Raw genomic sequence first — 26,252 nt, 5'->3', positions numbered from 1 at the left:
CCCCTTAGGTAATATTCACTGAATATATGAATGGATGGCTATGCAATCAGCAATTTTCTAGATTTATGGCAAATTTAAGCTTGACTATCTTGCTCAGATTTATGTTTAAGATCCATTGAAGGTTCCAATTACATTGACTTTATAATTTATCTTCTAAATAGGGACATTCTTAGAGCAAAAGAGGGCACTATTAATAATTATAATGGAATGATAATCATAAACAGACCATCCCAGGCAATCAAGGGATTTGGGAAAACTTGTTGAAGGAAATATAGAGTATTGCCTATAAGCTGCAGTTATTTCATGCCCAGTTAGCAATTCAAATTTGATGCGTCTCAAATTTTGCTGATCCTGCTCTCTTAAAATGTTTTTTATTCGATTTATATCTTTATTATTCACATATTAATTTTATTCTTTCAAGCCTCAAATTCCAGAAACTTCTACATAAGCATTTTAATTTTCTGTACAACACGATTGTTACAGGCTGAATTGTGTCCCTTCAAAATTCATATTTTGAAGTCCTAAATCCCAGTACCTCACAAGATGACTGTATTTGGAGATGGGACCTTTAAAGAGGTAATTGAGGTAAACTAAGGTCACATGGGTAGGCCCTAATCCAATATGACTGATTGCCTATAAAAGGGGGATTAGAAAGCAAAAAAAAAGCACAAAGGAAAGACCATATGAAGCAGAAGGAGAAGACAGCCTCTATAAGCCAAGGAGAGAGGCTTCAGAAGACATCCTCATCTTGGACTTCCAGACTCCAGAATTACGATAAAATAAATTTCTGTGGTTTAAGCCCCTCGGTCTATGGCACTTCATTATGGCAGTCCTACTAAACTAGTACAATGATACATATTCATTATGTCTCTATATTTCTTTGCCAGCCACAAAACCCATGCCCTCAACAGATCATTCCTCAATCGCTACAAAACTTTTCAATAGTCTTGCTTTATCCAGTTTCTCTTCTCTCTGATACATGGCTTATAATACCCCTATTTTATTCTTTCTGAAAACATTCATCGTTTCCACTATCCCTGAAATAATTTCCTCAAGATCAACTTTGAACTCTTCAGGAGAAATGTCAAAGATTCTGGCAGCCAATACAATTTTATCTACTCACTGGCATTCTTTATTATGCTCCGTGATACGTTACGTCATTTAGCACAAGCTCTGTCCCAAACATCATGCACATCATGCTTGTAGTGCCTGTATTTTCTGACTCTGTCACTTACTTCTAGTATACCTACTTAGTATTTCATGTCATCCATTTTCTTAGAATATTTTGGTATTCTGTACTACATATTGGCGGGGGGGAAGGCTTGGTGGGGAAAAAAATACTCATATTGTACTTTCATTACCTCAAGAAGATGAAGAAACATGTCCACATACATTTTAGGACCTATAGCGACCTACAGTAACTATCAGAGTATTTAGTAAAAGGAATTTTATATCAGAATCATAATTTAAGGACTGAAAATGTTTTTTGAATGGTATTCAGAGGATTATCAGATGTCAGTTTAAAATTTCCTCTGGAAGCCCAAAGTAATTTGGATTGTACGCAAAAGAAGCAATTCCTCATGTAATCACACCATTATTGAGACAATTATATTTTAGCCCATAGTTTTTCTAGCTTAGTACAATTAGGATTTAATGTCTAGTGATAAAGATGTAAAATATTAGTATATATTCTTGTGTTTCATGTGGGCCTACATGTACAGTTTGTCACCTGATAGAATTATTAATGTCATATGTCACATACATTTTCAAAATATGTAATTAAATTAGTAAATTATGTATATATACATAAATTACCACTGCTATTGAATGCTTGCTAATAATGTAGATTTCATTAAGTATTTAAAACATTTTCATTATTTGATGTCATTAAACAATGTGTGTTCCCATCCAATACATATAAAAGAAGCAATGGCATACGCAAGATCAAATAAGGTATGGTAAAGGATAGAATCCATTTTTTGATTTTCAGAGAAGACAGATTTTTTTGTTGCTATTTTTCCTTTTTTAGTCTTGGATTTATATAAGGCCAATTAAAAAGATGGCTATATTTTTCTGACCTCAGATTTTCAGATAAATATAAATATTAAAGGCTTTTATTTGATTGCTTCAAGAAATTTCTAAGTTTTATTTTAAACAAGGAAAGATGCAAAACCAGACAACTTCAAGTTCATTCTTTTTCTTTCCTTTTTTTGTGTGAAGAAGATTGGCCCTGAGCTAACATCTGTACCAGTCTTCCCCTATTTTTTAGGTGGGATGCTGCCACAGCATGGCCTGATGAGAGGTGTGTAGGTCTGCACTGGGGATCCTAACCTGTGAACCCCGGGCCACTGAAGCGGAGTGTAAGAATTTATCCACTATGCCATGAGGCCAGCCCCCTTATTCTTTTTTTTTGTTTAATACCTGGTAGTATTATAAATCTAACATGAAATTAAAAGTTTCATTTGCAGTTCTCAGATTGACACCCTTAATGAGGGAATTTAATAAATTCCTATGATCACGGTTTAAATTACAGGTTAAAACTTGAACACTGGAAAAATTTATAATAGGAAGATATTAACAAAAGAACTAATATAGTTATATTATTATCAAAAAAATGACTTTCAGAAATTAATATTAGAGAAAAAAGGTTACTACATTACAGTGAAATATTTAACTAGGATGAAGGAGTGATTTTACCTTTTTATGCACCTAATGACATAGCAGAAAACATGTTTAACACACACTGAAGAGCTCGATAAAAAGACAGATCTACCATCACGGTAGAAAAATGTAACCCATCTCTGATGATTGAGAACTAAAGTAGAGTAAAATTTACTAAGTATAGAGACGACTTAAACAGCATTGCTTTACTAACAGGATTTACAAACAACTCTGTACCAATAACTTCAGAATATATATTCTGCTTAAGTGCATGTGGAGAACTGTAAAACTTTACTGCTTACTGTGCCATATAGAAAAGATAGAAAAATTGGAAAGAAAGAGATAACCTGTTACTCTTCTTATATATTATTGTGTATGTAGAAAATGCATAAAACAATCAAATTGTTGTAATTAGTGGGTTTATCAAATTTTGGAGATATGAAGTTAACATACCAAAGTCTAATACATCCATACACATCGGTAATAATGTGTTATCACTAGAATTTTAATATTCCTGTAATAACATGAATATAAAATGCTTCGAAATGAAACAGATAAAGATGTGCAATAGATTTGTAAAGAAAGTTAAAGAATGAATTGGATAATGACAAAGGAAACCTAAATAATTGGAGAGTTAGAGTATGTTCATGAAAGCAAAATTCACTATTATAATTCAATGATAACCTAAATAAAATGCAAGAGTTGGTGGGACAGTTCTTAGAAACTGATTCAAAATTTATACTGAAGAAAAAAAGAGCCAAGATTTTTTAAGATGTATAAATCAAGGGAGCGTGACATACCAGATAGATGAGCGGGGATAGAAATCTGAAAAACAGAACAGAGATGCCAGAAATAAGTATTTGCATATAAAAATATATTAAGTTATGACAAAGAAGGCAGTTTATATCATAGGAGAAAGGGTGAATTTTTCAACAAATGATGTTTTGACAATTGTTTAGCCATTAGAAAATATTTATGTCTGTATCTGTCTATAGATATTCATATCTATGTCTATATTTATCCTATATTTTTTACTCTATATTTATATTTATATTATATTCCATATTTATGTTGTTTAGACACCTTCCCCATCTTGTACCTAAAAATCAATTGCAAGTTTATGAAAGGCTAATACATAAAAGACAAGAAAGAAAAGGATTTAGTGAAAATTATAGAAAAGTCACCTTATGACCTAGGAACAAAAGGTATTTTTAGGCAAGCCACAGATAGCATACCATAAAGTAAAAGGCTGACCTATTCAACTACATATATTTTATCAAAAGTTACTATAAAAAGAGAAAAGATAAGTTAACAGGGAAAGAAGTTATTCTCAATCTACAATTGAAAGCACATAAAGAATATATAACGAATAATAAATATATAATAATGCTAACAGAGCAATAGGAAAATGACAAGTGACTTAAGTGAAAAATAGCGAAAGACTTGAAGAGGTATAAGAAGAAACAGAATTGGCCCAGAATCATAGGAAAGGAAAATCAAACTCATTTGTGGTAAGATAAATATAAATTAATAACACAATAAATTAGGATTGCACCCTTCTCAGCCACTAACTGTTCTGCCAAAGCAAGCATGTGCGACAACGTGGAGCAACCAGTATAATTATAAACTTCTGATGAAAGTGTAAATGGATAGAATCATTTGGAACACTATTTCGTACTACTAAGTAAAGTTGAAGAAGCACATACCCTCTGTGGTGAAGACAGTGGTGTTCACCAAATATTAATCTACTTCACCAACTTTCCTACTAGTTTTTTCCAGTGAGCTGTGGGCAAAAGAAACATAAGTCACAGAAGAGGCACAACCCGTTAGTGCTCTCTTCTCTTGGGAGGAGCCTTGGTAAGCCTGGGCTGACCTCGTGGACCTGAACACCATCCTTTCCTAGAGCAGAGTTTATGTGAGTGAGAAGAAAAACTGATGGGTGGTAAGACTATGACACGTTGGCGTGATCGTTTGACCACAGCATATGTCTAGCCTATCTTGCCTGAAATACCCTAAGCTTACTAATCCCACTCCTCAATACATTTTAGAGCAGTGCCTGAAACTGAAGGTTACAACTTAGAATTTGGTCAAAAGATCTGCTGGGTCAAAACCAGCATCCTTTTTTTTTTAGTTAAAGAGAATAGAATAGAATAGAATAGAAAGTTATGGAATAGAATAAGAGTAGAGTAGAATAGAAAATAATTTTCTTTTAAAGATTTTGTTTTTCCTTTTTCTCCCCAAAGCCCCCCGGTACATAGTTGTGTACTTTTTTTTAGTTGTGGTCCTTCTAGTTGTGGCATGTGGAATGCCACCGCAGCATAGCCTGACTAGCAGTGCCTTGTTCGCGCCCAGGATCCGAACCGGCAAAACCTCAGGCCACAGAAGACGAGCGCGCGAACCTAAGTACTCGGCCACCGGGCCGGCCCCGAAAAGAATTCTTTAAATGGTGCAGTTTATAATATTTTCTCGTTTTAGGTTCACAAATATATACATAAAGGCACACTCACATAACTACAAAATGTGTTTATATATGATTGCTAAACAAAATATTTTCTAGAGTCAAAAATACAAAAGCCAATGCTATCAAGAATCTCTACATCTGTGCACCAGAAAACATACATAAGAATCTTCATAACACAGTTTGTAAAAAAAAAAAAATCCTGAGAAAAACACAAGTCTGTCCACAACACGATGGATACATTTTTTAATGTATATGCATAAAATGGAATATAATTCAGGCCTGAACAATTAATGAAGCATATACAAAGTAACATAAATGAATTACAAGTTCAAAAAAATCAGACCACAGAATAATACATATAAAATCCTGTCTATATAAAGTACAAATCTTTGAAAGACTAAATAATACATAGTTTGAGAAAGCTAACATATGTGACAAAAGCAAAAACAAAGGGAAAGGAACGATAAACACAGTATTTAGGATTCTGTTTCCCCCGACTTTCTCTGACTATAGGAGAAAGAGGGTAGGATAAGACCGGAGCCCACAGAGCGTTTCAAAGTGAATGGCTATCAATCTCATTGTACCCATTTTTCTTTTGTAAGCACTCAATACTTAGTAACTATAATTTGTAAAACAAACACAAATGTTTTGAACCCCAGTTTTAAAACTTAGCTATGTAACCATGAGAAAATTAATTCTCTTTGCTTTAATTGTTCAACACTGAGAATAATTTTATCAATGTTATAGTGAATTTTATAAGAGAACTAGCATATAGTACCTTTTCAGTAAATAAAAGAACAGATGTTATATTCATTATTTGAAATTAAAAGTCAATGTAGGTTTTATTCAAGAATTTTGAAGAAGTTTGTTTCTTCCCATCATTTAAGCAGGTTGGAGGTGCTGACGTGATGTTGTATCAGCTAGCTGTTGGATGCTGTAGAAGTGGACAGAAGAAATAAATAAAAAGGAAAGAAGGAATCTCAATCCTAAACATTGCTTAAAGGGGAAAGCATACAATATGATAGATTATACAGAGCTGTAAGTGAGGTTTTCTTGTTTATAACAATTTGTAAATTAGATAGCAAATATCAAAAAAGTACTCAGATAAAGTCACCATATTATAAAACTCTAAATTGTAAAAGAAAAACTACACTGTAATAAATATTGATTCTTTTGACTAAAGGAGAATGAATGAATGTAAAGAGCAATATCTCCTGATTTGAAACTTACATAAATTTATACAGGCCACAAGGACTTTTTAAACAATTTTCCGAACTCAGTTTTGTTTCAGTGAGGTAGGATTTCCTTCTTTGGCAACCAAATTTTATTTTCTGCTGCTTTCTTATCAGACTGGTTTGTGCAGTAGAGAACAATATCTGAACCATAAAACATAACTATATTTATCCATCCTAAAATGCAAGACTACTTTTTGTTGCTGTTTTTGTGAGGAAGATTGGCCCTGAGCTAACATGTGTTGCCAATCGTCCTCTTTTTGCTTGAGGAAGATTGCCAGTGAGCTAACATCTGTGCCAATTTTCCTCTATGTTATGTGGAATGCCACCACAGAATGGCCTGACGAGTGGTGCTAGGTCCCTGCCCAGGATCCGAACCTGCAAACCCCAGGCTGCAGAAGCAGAGTGTGGGCCAGCCCCAAGACTACGTTTTCTTTGTGGAAGTGGGGGCAGTGGCCATTATATCTTTATATCCTTGTTTTGACCACATTCTTTATTTGCCACATGAAATTCAAACCATAAAGTGAGCACTAGATTTTGGCATATTATTAAACTGTTATCAATCTACTCATTAATATGTTTTACTATTTTATTGCCAACTTTATCAGCAAGGCCTCCACACTCAGTATTCATAGATTAATATATGAACAAATGAGCTGCCCAGATATCATAAACGATTGGTCATTTGTATTCAAAAGGCAATTGTCTCCACTACTGAAAATTGCTTTTTCCAGCTCTTTTTTTGTGCTTTGGGATGTGCATGCAAAGATTTCCCCAAAGCACAAAGGTTACAAATTTTCTATGCTGAATGCTATTCTAAATATGACTGATATTTATATATGATGTCTTTGCACAGGATTATTGTCCCTGTTTAGAGAGTACATAAGGTGCCACTTTTTAAGTTTTTGTTTTTCAGACCAGTTAAGAAGTTTAGAGCAGTTGAAGGTTCACAGCAAAATTGAGAAGAAGGTGCAGAGATTTCTCATCTCCCTCTAGCCCCCACACATGCATAGCCTCCCCTCTTATCAACATTCCTCACCAGAATGGCACATTTATTACAATTTATGAACCTACATTGACACATCATAGTCACCCCAAATCCATAGTTTATATTAGGCTTCACTCTTGATGTTGTACATTCTGTGGTTTTGGACAAATGTATAATGACATATTTTAATTAATATCATACAGATTATTTTCACTGCCTTAAAAATCCTCTGTGCTCCACTTATGCATGCCCCCAGCCCACCCAGGGTGCCGTTTTTATTGTTTAAAAAGGTAAACATCATGAGTACCTCTTACACTATGTTTATATGTTAAATAAAGAGTAGACCCAGTGGAAATATATCAGTGAAACTAATGAGTTGTTGGTGACCTAATTGATGTCCCAGTCCTAGAGACCTGAATGTGTTTGCTGGAAAATTCTATATGATAGCAAAAATGTTCCTGTATAGACAAAGACATTTATAATAGGAATGGGTTCTTCCTTCTTTCTAGAGTTGATTATTCAGTACAACCTTTTGCAGGAGATTTTGGGTGATGTTTAGAAACAAAAATATAAGTTAAATGATTCTAAGAAATATTGCAAAGTGGTTTTGGGAAAAATTTGACAAGTTATTCATGGCAATACATGGGGTAGAAAAAATGAGGAACAAATGAATATAAGTAATGAGATAAAGTTTCAGCATTACCTCATCATTGTGCATTCCTATCTCACTAAAAATCTTTCAGACTCTGGTCCGACAAAGATCTTTTATATCTTACAAAAAGGATATAAATTATTCTTTAATAAGCTCCTTTGTCTACTCGGAGCTTGTACTATCAATAGGAGTAACATTTCAATTCTTGTTCTAGAAAGAAATGAATTCCAATTTACTTTGCTTTTTAGGGCACGGTATTAAAGTAGACAACTAAGACGGGGAGAGTAATATTACCTGTTTTAAAGTAAAAATAGAAAAAATAACAATAAAAATAACTTGTATTGTTTGGTCTTGAGATGAAACAATCTTTTCCCCAATTTCAGATGTATTATAAGTATTTTCAACTTAGCTGAGATAAGAGTGGTCTTGGAACATTACTGTGCATAGTTTCTTTACTACAAACAATAAATAATCCAAATTGATGAAAAGACTAACTCAAGGATGAGTGAGGAGAAACTCACTGAAGAGAAGAAAAGAGAATGTGCTGTTCTGGCTGTAAAAGATACAAACTTGTAGGAAAAGGAAGCAGCAATAAGGGTTGGGGTCAAGATACCAGATAATGAGGAATCTGTGGGAGTCCCAGCCACTTTGGGGTGTAAGGTTTGATAGGAATCCATACCTCCAGAATGTCGGTGCTACCCAAGGCTCAGGACCTATTTGCTTGCTCTTCTCTGACTCTACTTGTGAATTTAAAATCACTTTCAGTTTTTTTGAGAATAAGGTTTATTAGTTTTCTTCTAGAGACTCACTAATCTACATCCCCCACTGCCAATCAAGCCACAAGTTTATCTCCTTCATTTTCCTGTTAGATTTTGCTCCACTGGTACTCTACTGCTAAGTGGATCTCAACAACTTCTTTCCTGCTTTGTCCTCTCACCTGGACTTTCTTCTGAACGTTTTGACTTAGACAATCTAGGGTGAGGCTCAAAGGGCTGCTTCTTTTTAAAAGCTGTCCATTTAGGACCTCTCTTTTACGTAATCTGTGATCCACACTACCACACCTGGATCTTCATCCACCATCTTTGTCTTGTTACATTTCTATTGTTCATGAAGATTTATTAGTCTCTATTTCTGCAGGAGAGGGTTGAATCAAAGTTTCACCCACAGTGGTCTGGCCTCTGCCTCCCTTTTCATCTTCTGTTTTACTACTCTGTGGCACATTTGTTATGTCAGTCATCCTGATCAGAAAAACACCATACACAGTCTAGCATCCACGCTTTTATTCACATCTATCACCAGCGCTGAAATGTTCTCCTCCTTCCTCTCCAATTACCTAAATTTTATCCAGCCTTTTGATTCCAAATAAAATCCATCCTTTCTGGTAAATCATTCTCAGACAGTCACAGACGGTGGTGATTCCTCCCTCCCTTCTCTGAACTCTCAATGCCCCTATATATTCTACTTCTAATTTGTCACTTCCCATACATTGAGATGAATTATCTGGCTTTTCTCCAAAAGTATGTCTCTTATCTACCAAAATGACCTGCAAGAAAATGCTCTTGTATTTCTTCAAATACCTTGTATGGTAGTTTGCACATAACATATTTCTAATAAAAGAATTCCCATCTGTATATCTAGTCCTAGACATGAAGAAATTGATGTCCCAGAGAACTATAAATAAGAGAATCACCCAGCCAGTCTGAGTCTCAGAAAATGTCCTTTTTTGCCTCAAAGTTCCCATTAAGTTGTTTCTACCAATTTTCACCTACAGATCCTTGGGAATTAGTTTCTGCCTTTACAGAATTACAATATTCCCCTCTAAAGGCTTAGCCTTCTCATGCTCCTTAATTTGTTTCTCTTGGTCACCTCTCATGGTCATAGACTCCTGGTTCTTGATTCTCCATTGGGTTTCTAGCTCTTTCTTACTTCTTTGGCACCATGCTCTTCTGATTTCAGTATGCCAATGTGGTTTTGACCACTGGCTTAAAATTGCCATCTTAGGAGGGCAAGAAGTAGTGTTTGGAGTGGAGAAATTCTATGCTCAAGAAAATTTAGAAATTGCTGGTACAAACAAGTTTAAAGAGTGTCCTTTAACTCAGTGTCTTTAATACACTCATTGTACATCTTGTAGAAGAGAATAAAGATGGTAACATTTCTCAGAAATCTGCACAGCACCTTACAAACTCTTGCTGATTATCATCTTAGAAAATTTCCGATTCTGTCCACTTTCATCTTTCCCAGCTGAGTGACTGTTGATAAAGTGAAAATTCATGATGTCTTGGTTAAGCTACAACAAATATGATTGTATAAATAGTTTGCAGCTTTTCTACCTACATATAATTGACCCTTTAAATCACATGAAAGTTCTTTCCCATCTAAAAGCTCACTGAGTGTTACAATTGATTCGATGACACACCGTGGAAAATTAGGTCAACATCAGGAGTGGGTGAAATGTGCCAGGAGTATAGGAATAAAAAGGACTCAACCCTTGGTCTTTAGGAGTTCACAGATTGCTTGGAGTGACAATAGATAAAAAGATGAAGCATAATACATTGTGGTTAGTGCTATGACCAAAGGAGGATCAAAAACACATTACCATGGGAACCCAACAGTCAGGACCTGACCTATTGAGTATCTCAGTGATGTTCAGCAGATAGAAGAGATAATATACGGTAGATTTATTTGGGGGTTCCTACTCAACCTATGCCCCACCTCTCCAAATTGTCCTCAGCCCTGAGGGCTCTATTCCCATAGCCACATGTGCTGTGAGATCAACCTTGTAACGGTTAATGAAACTGGGGTAGGCGTGTGCTCTAACAGAAAATCAGCTTTGAACAGAGAGCCTCTAGTGCTTTATTTGTGAGCAGTACATCTGTAAGCTTGTATAGATTCAGGAAATAATAGCATCCTTTTAGTTCAGTCATGCTAAGTCATCTGTGGACAGATCCAAAATCTGGCTCAAAGAGAGCATCATGAAATGAGGCTGAGCCATAGATGGGAGCAGCACCAAGAAACTAAAAGGTCTCAGAGTTAGAGACAGATAGGCTGCTGCTGTGGACTATCTTCATGTCCTCCCAAAATTCATATGTTGAAACCCTACTCCCCATTTTGAAGGTCTTTGAAGATGAGCCCTTTGAGAGCTAATTACGTCATGAGGGTGGAGTCCTCAGGAATGAGATTTGTGCTCTTATAAGAAGAGACACCAGAGAGATGATCTCTCTCTCCACCATGCGAGGATGCGGAAAGAAGGGAGCTATCTGCAAACCTCACCAGACACTGAATCTACTGGCACCTTGATTTTGGACTTCTCAGCCTGCAGAGCTGTGAGAAATAAACGTTTGTTTTTTAAGCCACCTCGTCTATAGTAATATATTGTAGGAGCCCAAGCTGACTAATGCAGCCGCCTTGAATTATGATGCCTTTTACATTCTCAATACCATTTCTCATGAGACCTGACAATACTTTCTCCACTTAGACTCTATGAAACACCCCAGAATGAACCCTCTTTTCCTTGAGCATTTCTGTTCTTTGTAATTTAACAATTATTAACTGAGAAAGGATATGGATACGTTGAATGAAATGATACTGAAAAAAAGTTGAGATGAGTTTGGGTTACAGTGGCGAGAGGAAGCAGGAAGATGTGGTTCAGATCAAGAAAGAGTCTAGAATGACACCAGTTTGTTAGCTATTGGATGGACATGAATAATAAGCCTATTAGCCTTCCTCAGTTTCCCCAAGTATCTCCTCTGAAAGGACCCACAAGACACCAATGTGGTAATCAGATAGAAAATACTGAAGAACTCTGAACCCCCACCTGCACCTCTATCCTGAACTAGTAGAACTCACTATACTATCATTTGATTTGAAACAATGTACAGGACTAGGTGATAATATTGTTCTCTCTTCTGAAGCCCCGTTTTACTACTTTCCCTTTGTGACCCAACCATAGTTATACTTACAGGATTGACTATCTCCCTTGGTTTCTCTACTTAGGCTCAGTCACCTTGTCTAGCTCCTATTTGTAACATGTGAATTGAAAACTTGCATTAATTTACCACCTTCTTTCCAGGGATTAGAACCTATTTGACCCAAATTCTGTGCATTCCACCCCCTTTCAAGTGGCGGAGCACTAAGATACATCCTCAAACTTCAAAGGAGATCTCAATCCCAACTCCCTATTGTCCTTGTTCCAACTGTTTTCATTCCTCAGTATATTCTAAAATCCAAGCATTTATTACATTAGGTTCTTTTAATTAAAAATGAGTCTTCTCTTAGCTTTGGGATTAAATAGGTGTTTAATAATAGAAAATTGCTTAAGTTTTCTGGACCTCAATTCCGAAGTTTATAAGGTGTAATAAAGTTTATAAGGGTAATGCACCTCATCCAAAGATTGCTATGCTAGTAGAGTCGTCTATGCTGATCAATACCCATTATAACAGAGTGCACTTTTTCCTTCCTCTCTCAATGTTTTTTCCATTCTACCGAGAGTGTCTAACATCATACTAAAAAGCTAACATCTATTGAACACTTACTGGGAGCTAGACAGTGTTCTAATCCCTGAAGATTTATTAACTTATTTACCTTTGTAACAATCCCATTATCATCACTATCCACATTTTATATATGAGAAAACCGAAAGCATGGGAGTTTAACTAACTTTCATGGCAGTCACACAGTTAGGAAATGGATAAATCAGAATCCAAATCCAGACTCTTTAAGAAGTAGAGTGTATGCTTCTAACCATTAACACCCTACTGCCTTTCACTCAACTGTTCTTCTTTTTACCTACTCTGTCTTGCTCCAAAGACATTACTTGCTAAATTGAAGAATCTGAGATAGCAGAGGAAAGTCACGGAAGGTTGTAGACGTAGAAAATGAATGCTCAACTGTATTCCATTTGCATGCGTACATGTGTGTGTGTCTGTGTGTGTATAGAGTTTGTCTAATTACAGTCATGTCTCACTTATTGATGGGGATATGTTCTGATAAATGCCTTAAGCGATTTTGTTATTGTGCAAACATCCTAGAGTGTACTTACACAAATCTAGATGGTATAGCCTACTACACACCTAGGCTATATGGTACTAATCCTATGGGACCACTGTTGCATATGCGGTCTGTGGTTGACCGAAATGTTATGCTTGCTTGACTGTATTAATAAACAATAATAAGTATTGGAAGGTGTTCGTCACCTTCATCATAAGTTTGTTATCTTAATTTATTCACATATCTGAAGGTGCACTTTAGTGTAACTTCTTACATATGTAGAAAATCTAATGTTATAATTTCGTTCCTAAAGTTCTAATCTCATGCTTTTATCCACCAAGACTAAATAAAAGTTGGATGATAATTTCCACTCCCAACCTTGTAAGCACAAAATATTTTTGTAAGCAAAATGTTCAGACACCCAAGTTCCGCAAACTGTACATTATGGCTTGGAAAGGGCATCATCTTCTGGTTGGTATAACTGTATTTTTCTGCCTGTACTTGTAGATTTCTTTGTGTTTACTCAAACAAAAATCAGCTGTTGGAAATTTAAGAAGTCTCTAGTTCTGAAAGATTATGTTCCTTAATTTGTTTTGAACAGTATCACATACATAAGTTACGTGTATATATACACAAACTAAGTAAATATTATTGGATTATAATGTTGGTTTAAACATTTACATGAAATTGTTAGAAATGAAATTCAGATATAAAAGAGACTTTAAAGATGAACTGTGGGAAATAGAGTGTTGCTTTTCAATGGGTATAAAGTTTCAGTTATGCAAGATGAAAAAGTTCTAGAGATCTGCCATGCTTATAGTTAAAAACACTATACATTGTGCTTATAGTTAAAAATACTGTATTGTAGGGGCTGGCCCCATGGCCCAGTGGTTGGGTTCACACGTTCGTCTACAGCGGCCGGGGGTTTCACCGGTTTGGATCCTGGGCATGGACCTGGCACCACTTGTCGGGCCATGTTGAGGTGGCATCCCACATAGCACAGCCAGAGGGACCTACAACTAGAATATACAACTATGTACTGGGGGGTGCAGGGCTTTGGGGAGAAGAAGAAGAGAAAAAAAAGAAAAAAGATTGGAAACATGTTAGCTCAGGTGCCAATCTTTAAAAAAATAATACTGTATTGTATACTTAAAAATTTGTTAAGAGAGTAGATTTCAAGTTTTCTTTTAACACAATTTAAAAAATAATTAACTTTGTTACGCTTCCACTTTGTAAACTTGGGAAATAACACCCAGAAAAATTAAGTGACTTTTACAAGATTAAGTAGCTAATGGATCACAAAGCCAAGATAATACCACATAACCCATTTCCAATTTCACATCATGTAGAGCCTGGTGCCTAGTAGGAAAGTAATGCGTTATGAGTGTATTATTATTTCCTTGTGGTTTCCTTTTGCATCTCTTCCTTAACTACAAAGTATCTCAAGATTTCAAAACAGGCCCAGAAACTGACTTCTGCCTACATAGAAGCTGGCTAAAAGTCATGTCAGTAACAGATGTGTGGAGTGATAAGAATGCAGACGATGTACTTGACGGATATCTTTACTGCACCCAACAGCTGGATCCAGAAAACAACAATTGACTCAAATGTCCAGATGTTTGATACAGATGTCCAAATGATTAAATGAAAATGTAATTTCCACCCTAATGTTTACATAGCTGAAACCACTGGAAAACAATTTTTCAAGTTGTAGTGAATTTAGACATTCAAAGAAAATGCTAATAAACAAATGATACTTTGTTGACATTTTATCAATTTGTTCTTATAAAATACTTTATATAGGCTTATGTAGAAATATGAGACTATGTGAGTCCATGAATTGGCTTCTTTATTTACTGGGGGAAAAATGTGATTTAGAAGAACCAAATGTTCCAGAGTCCCAATTTTGAAATATGTTGTTTCATTCAGTGGGAGAAAAAGTCATCAAGAAACACCATTCCACATAATTGTGATTACTGAACAGCAGGAGAAAATTAGTCATCACCCAGGAGATTGGACCTTTGAAAACAAAATTATTTGAGAGTAGAGAGTAGAGTAATTTCAAGAAAACTTAAATTTACACTTTGTACCAAATACATACACATAAACCTTCCCTTAAAATATCTTGCTGGAGAGATTTGTCTAATAAATTCATAGGCATTTTCTTCATTCCTTGTGAAAATCAATATTTGTAAAAATCAAAATATTATTGATAAAAATTAATTGTTAACTTCTAGCAATTGAAAATGTTCATTTCTTAACCATCTAGAGTTGATTATGTTATTTCTTTCCTTAGAATGGTCTACTCATTAGGTACCACAATGGCTTGTACTCTTGATCGTAAATATGGAGGAAAACTTCATGCAGCTAGTTAAAACCTGGCTTTGGATGACTCTGGTTGAAACCACCTAAAATCCAGTATCAGTCAATGGAGAACTCCGCCAATTAAATTACTGGACTCTGTTAGCTGCAGCCTGTCCCTACTGTCTATATGTTATAACCTTGGTAAAGAATTAGATGTTTATGTTGGACAAGTTACTTGGGATGCTAAAAGAAATTATACTTAGCTGTGTCAAGAAGCACTTATGCTAGAACAGCTCATTTAAAGCAGGTTTTTATGTTTTGTGAAATAAAATTAATGTAATAACTTTGAGTCTTTGAAATATAAGTAACTTACTCTCCTCATCTTTATTATTATTCATAATAAGATCAGAAAAAATCAATTCCTCATTCTTTCTCAGGAAACAATGCAAAGATTTAAATATTCTTAAATAAAATTTTACAAGTTAATATGATCAAAAGAGAGCTAATGAAAATATCCAACATAACGGAAAACATATCTTTCCTAAATGCACATATGAACATGGACAAACATTCAAACAGCTTTAAAGCTAAATAATAACAACAACGAAAATAAAAATAAATTAGGGACAAGTGCATGCAGTTATTTATAAGATAGCTACTTTAATGAGCTGGATGAATGAAATAAACAACCAAATAGATAAGATGATGCATTTTCCATTACATTTAATGATAAATTACGTCTTGCCTTGGAAGTAAAAGTCGACCCTGACAACAGCTGCAGACTTAGTGGTCTATTTGGTTGTTTTTCTCGCATCCAATCTTCTTTCAGGATTAGTATATTTTAGCGTCAACGTTATTTTAGTAAAATGTAATCAAAAGAGCAAAATTTACTTCTAACTCTATAGAGATATTAAGTTCAGTTCTTTCAAACCAAACACTTTACTAAGCATAAAATATAAAAAAACTGGATTTTCATCAGTTTTATTTATTTCTTCAGAGATCTCCCAAATGCTTAAAATCCGTTGGCTACGTCAACACAATTCTTCAATGAATACTGATTGGGTGAAGCAGGAGTTCTGGCGTCTCAACTGTGTGTGTGTGTTTTTATCCTCATGAGCTCAACAGCTCTTGAGTGCATTGAAGTGAATTAGCTCTCTTAATATTGAGAAGATATTCTGCACCTTGAGTTTTCCAAGAATGAAGACTTGTCCAGCTTTCCCATCTTGGTTTTGAGATTTACCAACTACATCTGAATAATGGTAATAAAGGTAAGCTGGATTCTGGCCTTGTTTCCAGAACTTTCAAACATTGAAAGTTTACCTTATCTCTGTGAACATGTATGCATTTATGCTTTCAGCAACCCTTTCTTAAAGAACCACTAGACTATGGTGTAAGAAGGGAGAACATTAAATAAGAGTAGCAGGGCTTTGAATCTCATTGGCCTAAATGACTTCCTCCACATGCCAAAAACAATGCCTGAAAAAAATACATCACAGGATACCATTTTCTTTTCTTTTTGTTAAGTGTTTGGTGTTTTCCAAGACCCTCTCTGCTAAAGACCCCACCAGACATATCACTTCAAATCAGCATCCAGAATGCATTACTTTCATTGTTTTGTCATTTTTTTTTTTTACAAAGAAGAATAGAAAACTTGAGAGAAAAGTTTCAGGACAGGTGATTTTTCTCAGGAAGAAAGACTGGGAAATGTCTCCAGAGTTGGGCACTACCTGAAGGAAATATGTCCCAGTGTGCTGGAAGTGGATTATGCCGTACACCCAACTTGAAGGCTTCTGTTGCTTCAGAAGGGCAGGATAGAGACATAGTGCTCTGAGCATTTGTGAAGAGAATTCTATCCAATCAGTAAATATTTACTTATTAAATACACACACATATACACAGCCCACACATATATGAAATTTTATAGAACTTAGACAAAATAAATGAAAACTATGTAGACCTTATTTTCCAAGAATTCACAATTCTGGCTCAAGGGAAGATGTGAGAACAATTTTCAAGATAATCTGTAATAGGGATTCAAACAATGGAAACACACACAAAGAATAATTAATTCTGATTTGTGGAAAATAGGAACATTTCATTGACAAAATAGCATTTGAATTAGATCTTGGAGCAAGAATGCAACCATGAGATCAAAGGGGGAAAAAGAACAATATAAACAAAATTACAAAACAGTGAATGATCCAGTGATTGAGTGAAACATATGAAAGAAGAAGGGGCAGAGATGCAGCTGTGAAGGTTGAGCTTGGATTTTGGAAGTGATTGTCCGTTGTGTTGAACTGGGACTTTATTGAAAAGGATGAGCAAGAAAAAATTATCATAGACTTTATCATCGGATGGAAGGAGGATGTAACATAGTGAGCTGCTGAATGCAGAACAAAAATTCTATGGGGGATGAATATGTATTGTGGAGAGGTGGAGGTGGGGTGGAAAGGACAGAAGACACCAAGGATGTGGAGACAAGCGAGATGATTTCTACAGCAGCTCAGGTGAGAAAAGGCAGCAACCTGAACTGGGCAATGAATCAAGAGGAAGACATAAAAAAAAAAAGAAATATTTCAAAAGAGGATGGATCACTTACAGGCATGGGAATTGGGTGAAAAGCTAGTCACATGTAATTGAACACTTGTTTACTCTCAGCAACTAACTTCAGTAAAAATGTTGGTAAAATATAGGGAGTTTTCCTTTCCTTCCTAAAATAAATTGTGAAGTTTTTTGCATGTGAGTCTCACAAGTGTCAACAATTATAAACACAAAAAACTACGTATGGAAATGAACACTTTTCTTCTTCAGTTTATCATTATTCAAATATGTCGCAATTGTATTCAACAAACCAAATTCTGGATCGGTTGTGCTTTTGCAAGGAAAACATAGACGGTGGGTTTGGAATATACACAATATTTTTTCATGCATAGAATTATTTCACAATTGATATAACAGTGTGGACGATTCAGGGACGATATACAACAAAACATATATATATATATATATATTTTCTTTTCATGCCAACTTGACACATGACATAGTAGCATAACTAATAGAAGAGTCCAATCTTAGTAATACAAACACAAAAGTGTGATTTTTGAAGTAACATTTTTTAACCTTCCTTTTATTGGTGGGTCCCTTCTTCAAATTTAATTAAACTCTGTACTGAACTTAAGCTAGATTTACCGGTTCAATCAGCCAGCAAGTACTTATTGAACGCCTACTCTATGCCAGGTATTGTGTTCCATCAGAGACAACAAGAAGACACATTTTGGTGAGGTAGTCAGACTACACGAACTAATAGTTGCAAAGTTCAGCAAGATGTGCAATCTATAACAGAGAGCATGTGAGAACATTGGCAAGTAAGAGAGAGAAGTGCCCAGGGCTGGGTGGAAGGTTGTTACTTTCTATGCATCCTTGAGCTGAGCCTTAAATGACACTTAAGAGTGATTCAAGAAAACCAAATCAGAAGGAAGACTATTTTCAGTGGTAAAGAGCGAGAAGAAGGTATGAAGAGTTCTGAGGAAGAGCAGGAAGGTCTCTATGCGTGGAGTTAAGAGAATCAGGGAAGGAGTAAATGGAGAGGGATGAGCCTGGAGTTAAGAGCACAGATTTTATGCTGAAAGTACTGGCTTTGGGGAGTGTTTCAGGGAGAGGGTAGGAGAAATGAATTATAATGTGTGGAATGTGTGCATGTGCACATGCGTGCGTGTGTGTATATCTCTCGTCCCACATTTAATCTCCTCCAGTCCTTACAATGCATGGTCAGCATGATGCACTCATTTTGCAAGGAAGAAACCATGGCTCAGAATGGTCAGTAAATTGGCCAGTGCCATACGGATCATAATTACCAGCAACAGGATTTAAACCTAGATGTGTATGCTCCAAAGTAAACGGGAAAGGCAGGGCAAATCCAAAGAGAAAAATAGAATGGAGTCACTGTCAGAACTGTCAGAGTGGGTAGGGTGGGAGGTGATAGAGACGAGTGACAGGCTGAAGCCCCTGCCCTCCCTTTCACAAGTACACTCAATATTCCTCCACTTTGGAGTAAAGTGATTTTCTGAGATCCTGTGTATTCTGAGGTCTTTTCTTAGTATTATACATTTCTAGTCGGGATTTGAAAGTAAGTCAAGAGACATTAATCTTCATGATATGTTGTCAAAGCATAGAATTATTGCTGTTACTGCTTATATTATCATAGCTATTGAGATTACTCTATTATTAATACCAACGCTATTACCATTAATACTCCAATTGTGATTACAAGTCTGATTATGATTACACTTATGATCAACGTTAGATGGTGTTTAGCCCTGCCCCAGGGACTTTGATACTTAGAGAATATGCCTGACTTTATACTTCTTTAATGTATTTAAAGTCTTTTGTCAGAATATATCACCAAGTAACAAAATTAAAATAAGCTAAAAGTGTGACAACCTGAAATTCTCATTATAAAACACGTGAAAAGACTGTTATTATAAAAAGTTGTAGGAAGATGTGTAAAGAAGAAAACATTTAGTTGAAAAGTAAATATACTTGTATTTATTCTAAGGCTTTAATAGAATCATAAAACACTTTCCCCTGAAATTTTGACTTGTAAATGATATTCTATGTGATGAAGATTTGAAAAAGCTTGCTTTTCTTCTCATTAATAATATTTAGTAAATAAAAGATAATTAAGACACTAGATATTTAAAAGAATTGAAGTAAGATTATACTGTTTAAATCTAAGAGATTTGGATATTTCTCCAGGGAAAGGAGCAGATCGGTGGAGCTGAAGCACATAAGAAACTATTGCCCTAGCCAAAAGGAATAAAACTGAGAGAGCTGCTCATGAACAGTACAATACTTTGATTCTAATCTGTGGTATTTTTCTTCTGTAGGAGGTATTGTAACATAACCATCTCCAGCTGAAATGCTGCTGTGTAGGAGGTGATTTGCTGTGACAACAACAACAAATAAAGGGGGGTGTACACTGCCACTTAAGGACAAAGTGACAAAGGGACTTTGAACAAGTTATTTAAATTCATTGACTCTCAGTTTCCTTCCTCTTAAGGGATAAACAGTAACTACCCAAGAGGAACTTTCGTGAAGATTAAAACAATAAAACAATATTTATTAAGTTCTCATCATATAATGGAAGAGGCAATTAATGTGGATCTTCCATCCTCTTGTAGAAGAACCTCTCAAGTATTGAAATGATATACACAACATAGCTGGGTTTCATTCATCACGTTTAATAAGCATATCCGATCAGCATGAAATTGAAATGAAATGAGCCGAGCATTATGATTCTTTTACTGCTTTCTCCTTGTAGAGCAGCTATATTAGATACCTCTTGTGTCCTGCTCATATCCATAGGGGTCACCTTTTTATCTAGTCATTGCTGCAGCCACCAGTATTGCACAAGTGTGGGCTGACAGCACTTTGTCTCAACTGCATTGTGTGTCTTTCACCTTTTGTCCTTGTGCAACTTGGGTTTATGGGAGAGCTGATGCCCTGTGGGGCAACCTTTGATAAGTAGACACAGGTGTCCATGGGTTAATGTTGACTCATTCTAGTGGGCAATTGAGCAAACAGTTCTGAGACACGTTCTAAAGAGCACCTCAGAAGTACCTGGCAGGATCCAAGCCCAGTTGCACACAATGGTATCAATTCAACTCAAGAATGTCTCTTGGCTTGGCTTTTGCTCCTCCTCTCCTTTTACTTTCCCCATCACAGGCCAAAATAAACTACCTGCATTCCAGTCCTTATTTCAGGCTTTTGAGAGGGCAGTAGAATGGAGGAAATCCAGGGTAAAGAGAAGCCACTAAGGGATTAATTAAAACGTTAATAGGATGGTGACTCGTGCTATCCAAAGAGGAAAGAAATATGATTGCTTCATCAACATTATAATAATAGTAGCAAGAAATTAATAAGATTTGATAATTTACATAATTTAAATGAAAATTCAAAAGGAACAGTTAAGCCCACTGAAGCTACCGCTATTCGAAGCAATTAAGGCAACCTGTGTCCAAGTTACTGTCGTCTAAGAGTGAAGGCTATCTGTTATTTTTCAATATATTCAAATGGAAGGAATCCAGAACATTGAGGAGGTATGGAATTTCCTTACTGCTTTGCTTGGCAGAAATTCCTAGTGCAACTTGAATCCACGTAACTCCAGTTTCTGCTTTATCTTTTACATAAATCATATACAGAGTTTCAGAAAGACGTGAGCTATTGAAAAACACCGATGCCTTTTCACACAAACTTTCCAACATCACAGCTGCTCTCTGAGTGTCTTTTCTTGTTCTTTAATTCTTAGGGGACCAGAGGATTTTAACAACTAACAATATGGATTATGTGTATATACTCCCCCTTGTGTTTTTCCACAACAGTGGAAGTATTCTCTTTTACCATTTTTGTCGCAAGTCTCATTTAAAATGTTTTCCCTTTTTGGCCCCATGCGTACATGTAAATAATGACCCAAGACACTTTTGAAAGCGACTTCTGAGTATGAAGTCCATAAACTGCAGGACCCAAAGTTGTGTATATACAACTCCCAGTTTGCTGTTCACACTTGGTCTGTGATAGTGAGGCCGTCTTAAAGAGGTGCAGGGTACAACCTTTGTAGCCACTCTCCCTTATCCTCTCAGTATGCTTTTCCCACCTACTCCACACTATATTTCCTACAATAGAGTAATTATCACAAATCCTCACATAGCATTTATTATGGCAGTCAATACTCTAGTCTTTACAAAAATCAGCTCAGTGAGTCTTCTTTAATATCCTTGGAGGGTTATAAACTAAGGTGGAGAGTAGTCAAATAACTTCCCAAGATTACACACTTACTAAATTCAGGAGCTTTTTGGGATTCACACCCAAGCTGTTCAGCCCTGTCTGTGTGCTTAACCACTCCAATATGTTTTCTCTCGGTGCAACTAAAATCCTTGCCAGAGTAAAAGGCTCCTCTAAAGAGAAGCAATAGCCAGGTAGTCACTATTTTAGAGTACCAATTGACTGCTCATTGACTCTTCCATGGCGACCATACATGCAAAAAGAGTGACAGCTAGTGGAAATGATTTCCATATTGTGAAAAAAGCATAAGAGGCTGAGATGCCAAGATTGTTGACATTTTGCTCACTATCTCACCCTAGACATCTATGTCTAGATAATTCATATATCAGCACTTGGCCATACTATGAAATGCAGGCCGCTCAAATTTAATGATTCTTATAAAATTTGGCAAGAACTTGAAGTCATTTTACAACTTATATTTTGAAAATTTATAGCATATCTCTTTCCCCATCTTAAAGTAAACTCTTATTTAATACAGAGTATAACAGAAGATAGCAGTTGGGTCCCATTGTTATATTCTGATGGTCTACATATACATAACGTGTTTATGATTTGGCTGTGCTACTAGTATTGAAATTTAAAAGGACCACCCAATGTAAGTTTCAGCTATAAACAAAAGTGTAAGTAAATTAGGTAGACTCCTACTCTGCTAGTCTCCTGTTGGAGGGGTGACTATTCAGTTAAAATGAGTCACATCTCATTAACAAACCATATGACATGGAAGAGAAGTTTCAGATAGGGAATACAGTCATTGGAAAAAATGCCTTTGAAAGGAGACACTTTGGTCCCGTAAGCTCTACCAAACAAAAGTCAATGTGAAGAAAATAAAGGTAGACTGCGATAGCATTGGTCTACTTTTTAGCATATATCTGCACAGTCCTATCAGTTAAGAATTAGGTTTAAAATGGGGAAAAAAACAGTCACATCAGGATTCTGCCTGAGGCACCAGGAAATTCCATCAAAGACTTTGAAAAATGAGTATAACTTCTCTAGCTGTATTTATGAATACAACTAGAAATAGAGATATAAATCAAGATACATAGAAATACATATATGCATATATATATACACGCATGTACATATATGTGTTTGTGTGAGTGTATATATATGAATTTTATATGAATAGAAATCTTAAATACACCCATAAAATCAATTTCCATTTGTAGTATGTATGTTTTCCATTTTTTTCATTACGTTCTGTACTATTTTAAATTACATTTACATATTACTTTAAGGTATATTTTATATCCTATTTTAACTTAAAAATGCTTAAAATAGTTAATATAATTGAGTATAGAATTTCTCTTCTCTTTTAAGAACTGTTTTATAACAGTATTTCTAAAGTAGGCCTGCCCAACTATGTAATCGCATGAGATAAACCAAAATTTAATATCCTGTTCATTTTAAAGTGATGTATGTTTGCCAGACGTTGACTTACTCAATATACAGAGATATCTGAGATATTGCATTAACAATAATGGAATATAGATTCTGTTTTGAATTTGGTTGTAGAATGGTATTTTATAAACACATTCATTCTTTCGATTTGACAAGTGTTTATTGAACACCTAGTTATAAAGAAGATACAGTTTTGGAGAGGTTTGAGATTCCAAGGAAGATTTAGACACAGATCTTACTGTTTAGGGCCCAAAAGAAAAGAAAATGTACGTGTCCAAATAGCTATAAAACCAATTAAAAAGCAATATATTTATCCACCTATATGTTATTGAGCATCTACTCTGCGTTAGGTAAAGTTATAGCCACTATGTTTACAGCCATGAAAAAGCAGGCAAAATCTCTGCTGTAATGGAGATGAGATTCTTGTTGGAAAGATCAGAAAATTAGTGAAATATATAAATAAAATATGTACTAGATTATATGATAAGAGCTATGGATAATGAAAAAGAAGAGAAGGAAGTGAAGGAGAAGGTGGGTGGAATTTCCAATGGAGTGTGAAAGGAGGCCTCTTAGCTTCAAGCCTTTTTACTGTTCTCGTCAGCATAGAATGTACTCTCCTGGGACAGGGAAGGAAGTAGGGAGACCAGTTAAGAGACTATTACAATAATTCAGGATATAGCTGATGACGGCTTGGACCAGGATGACAGCTGAGACTTGGTTGGGTTCTGGATATATTTTGAAAGTGCGGCCAACAGGATACATGATGGATTCAATGGGAAGTATGAAAGAAAGAGGAGCCAAGGGTGACTCCTAGTTTTTTGGCCTAAACAATTGGAAGAACATTTTTTAGTAGAATATTTTTAATGTTAAAAAAGAAGTGGAAGGGTCAAAGAGTAGAGACGTGTGGGCCTGAGGACATAAAAATATAGCAGTCATCAGTTTCATTTGTTTAGAGCCTGGACAGTCAACCTGTCGATTGCTAGAATGAGGAGCTGACTTAATTTGGTAGGCACAAGGATGGGGAATTAACAGATAAGCAGATTTTTTTTTTTAACAGAATAGAAAGACAAGTCACAGACTGGGAGGATATATTTTCAAAACTTATATCTGATAAAGGACTTGTATCTAGTTATGCAAAGAACTCTTAACGTTCAACAATAACATAGCAAACAATTTAGCAAAAGATCTAGACACCTCACCAAAGAAGATGTACATTTGGCAAACAAGCATATAAAAAGATGCTCAACAACATATGCTATTAGGGAATTACAAATTAAATGAATATACATTCTACAGTCAAATTCAAAACAGAATTTAGATTCTGTTATTGTCAGTGTGATACCATGGATATCTCTCTATATTGAGTAAGTCAACATCAAAATGTCATTAGAGATTTACAAATTAAAACAATAGTGAGATGCCACTATATATCTATTAGAAAGACTAAAAATTTAGAAAACTAACAGCACCAAATGCTAGCAAGGATGAAGAGCAACAAGAACTCTCATTCATTGTTGGTGGGAATGCAAAATAGTACAGCCACCTTGGAAGACCATTCTTACCAAGCCAAATATAGTCTTACTATACTATCAGGCATTTGTGCTTCTGTGTGCATTTACCCAATTGAGTTGGAAACTTCTGTCCACACAAAAGTCTGAACACAATGTTTATAGTAATTCTATTCATAATTTCAAAAACCTAGAAGCAATCAACATGTTTTTCACAGGTGAGTGAATAAAATAGCTTTGGTACATCCATACAATGAAATATTATTCAGTAGTAAAAAGGAGCTATCAAGCCATGAAAAGACATGGATAAAACTTAAATGCACATTGCTAAGTGAAAAAAAGCCAGTCTGAAAAACTACATACTCTATGCTTCCAGTAGTATGATATTCTGGAAAAGGCAAAAATACGGAGACAGTAAAAAGAACAGTGGTTTTCAGGACTTCAGGGGAAAGGAAGGAGGAATGAATAACTGAAGCACAGGAGAATTTTAGGGCAGTAAAACTTTTCTGTGTGACACTGCAATGGTGGATACGTGACATTATGCATTTGTCAATACCCATGGAACTATACAACATAAAGAGTGAACCTTAGTACAAACTACAGACATTGAACTTCAATTAATAATGTATCAATATTGGTTCCTTAATTATAACAAATATTTCACATAATGCAAGATGTGTAAGGAAAGCTGTAAAAGAGAAAACTGTTGGGGGTTGGGTTATATAAGAAATCTCTGTACCTTCCATTCAGTTGTTTTGCAAATCTACAGTGTTCTAAAAAATAAAGTTTATTAATTTAAAGAAAAATAACCATACTTTTGATGAGGACAATCAACTCAAGATTTCTAGCAATAACAGAACTTCTAGAAAAAAATAGATTAAAATAAATATTCAAAATCTATTTGCATAGAATTATTAAATGAAGCCAAGAAATTTGAACAGATTTTCAACACAGAAACAAAAAAGAGCATAAAACAGAGATTCTCTTCATCAGTTCTTTCCCCAAATTTGCCCAAGAACTACCTGTGCAGCGGGAGAAAATTGTTAAAAATACCTACTTACAGGCCTTGTCCTAGACCCATCATATCCATACATCCAGAGGACTGGCCTGGTAAGTTGTATTTTCAATAGCGGCTGCAAGTAATTGCTTATCTTCAAGGAAGATGAACTCACTCTACACATGTCTTAAAGAGCAAGATGGACTGAAAACGGAAATTGATAAT

This window comes from Equus asinus, chromosome 18 (genome assembly GCF_041296235.1).
Source record: "Equus asinus isolate D_3611 breed Donkey chromosome 18, EquAss-T2T_v2, whole genome shotgun sequence".
In the NCBI taxonomy this organism is placed as follows: domain Eukaryota; kingdom Metazoa; phylum Chordata; class Mammalia; order Perissodactyla; family Equidae; genus Equus; species Equus asinus.
The sequence above is the reverse complement of the archived record's forward strand: the minus strand, read 5'-3'. Positions refer to the sequence as shown.